The sequence below is a fragment of the Nematolebias whitei genome, chromosome 14 (genome assembly GCF_014905685.2).
Source record: "Nematolebias whitei isolate Nwh7 chromosome 14, NemWhi1, whole genome shotgun sequence".
Taxonomy (NCBI): domain Eukaryota; kingdom Metazoa; phylum Chordata; class Actinopteri; order Cyprinodontiformes; family Rivulidae; genus Nematolebias; species Nematolebias whitei.
Window position 1 is genome coordinate 9,188,177 of NC_056511.1, and position 1,988 is coordinate 9,190,164.

The 1,988-nt window shown below is 37.3% G+C and overlaps 1 protein-coding gene across 1 annotated transcript in view; it reads left to right on the forward strand.

Moving 5' to 3' along the window:
* Positions 1-1,988, forward strand: part of alkbh4 (alkB homolog 4, lysine demthylase) — a 13,905-nt gene that overhangs the window by 10,763 nt on the left and 1,154 nt on the right. The gene's annotated exons all lie outside the window — the stretch shown is intronic.

Here is a 1,988-nt window from a genome sequence, read left to right on the forward strand (position 1 = left end):
GGGGGGGCTGTGGGCTGTCAAACGTGCTCAGCTGTTTTTTGTTGCTGATGTCAAAAATGATCGTGTTTACTGAAGGGGTCAACATCACTGCTGCTGCTTGTTGCCATGACGACTACTGTTGAGCAGCTCACACTAAAAGCAGGTTTTAAACCGTTCTAAGCGAAATGCTCTGGTGTTTGTTAGAAACTGTTTATTTCCACTGGGACCATATCATAACAGTTTCTTTTTTTAGGGTGGGGGTGGGCGGTTCTTTATTTTCAAAAGTGATCTTAATTAATCAGACGTTATTTGCCTCGTTTAAAAACTGTCCGTTTGTTTTCTCCAACGTTAGGATTTCAGACCGTGGAGGTGGCATTCCTCACAGTATAAAGGACAAAGTGATGGACTACCACTTCAGCACTGCGGAGGAGAGCGCCCAGGACCCGCGCATGAGCAACCTCTTCAACACCATTACCAACAGTGGAAATCAGTCCAACCCCATGCACGGGTGAGCATGCCAACATGTTGGTCGCATGTTTTTAGCTGCTCCCTGAACCTGCAGCCTGTGTGTCACGGTTCTTTTGACCTTTCACCTACATGTTTGTTTACAGTCACCTTGAAGATGTTGATGGTGTGAATGTTTATGAAGCATTCTCATTACTGTGATCCATTTTTCTTCCGTACATTTTTACAGCGCGGTTCTCGTCCCGCAGTTTTCAAGCTATTTCGACAAATCATATTTCAAAACGTTCAGCTCTTTCAGGACAATCCTGCTATGACTTTTGGTATTGGTGCAACTTTAGCTTTTTGAAATATTTAGCCTTTTCTGCCACTTTTTTCCTCATAGAAAATTAATTGAGCTCATTTTACATCCTTCAAATCTTCAGATCAGTTTACAACCTTTTACTGCTCCTTTCACATTTTGTTCTGGTTCAGCTTCATTCAGCTCCCTTGTGCAAATTTAAACATTTTTGCAGCTAATTTCAGCTACTTTCAGCTATTTTTTCAGCTCTTTTGTGCGCCTTTCAATTTGTTTCTCCTAACAACAGCGTTTTATGCTTCTTCTAACTTCTTTCTGGGAATTTCAGCTTGTTATGCTCCTTTCAGCTTATTTCTGCAAGTTTCAGCTTTTTCTACTATTTCAGCCTCTATATAGCTGTTTTTATGCTAATTTAAGTTTTCTTCATCAACGGTAATTCCAAAGTTTTTGCACTCATTTCAATTTTTTTTCAGCCTAATTCAGCAAAAATGTGCTCTCTTCACTTCATTCATGTAATTTCTGCTTCTTTCTGCCTTTTAAGCTACTTTTCAAGTGTTTTTTGCTCATTTCAGCTCTTTCAGATATTTCCCACCTTTTTTTGCTCATTTCTGCGTCTTACAGAAAATATGTGTTCTTTCTGCTAATTTAAGCTTGTTCTAACTTTCAGCAACTTTTTTTATTTTATTTTTTTAGCATTTTATAGCCGATTTCAGCTGTTTTCAGATAAATTCAATTTTTTGTGGTAATTTCTGCTACTTGCAGCTTAATTAACTTCTTTTTGTGAATTTCAGTTTCAGCTTTTCTCCATTAGTTTCTGTCATTTTTCTGTTGTTTCAGCTACTTTTTCTCTGTTTTTGTGCCAAATTTAGCTTTTTCAGTGAATTTCACATTATTTTAGCTCATTTCCACTCCTTCCACTTCCGTCTGGCAGTTTAAGCTTCTTTCTGCCTTTTCTGCTACTTTTCAGCTATTTTTTTTGTTGTTGCTAATTTCAGCTTTTTTAATGAATTTCCTAATTTATGTGCCCATTTCTGCTTATTTAAACCTAATTCATCAAACGTGTTTTCTGCTTTCTTCTGCTAACTTGGGCTTGTTCTTCCATTTCAGCATGTTTTTAGCTAATTTCAGCTGTTTTTCAGCAAGTTCTTCAGCGATAAGAATTCACACTGCTTTTTCGCAGGAAATGTCATTTCTCTTATTCTAAAAAAGTTAAATCTGGTCCTCTGGACATTCAAAAAAAACAAAACAA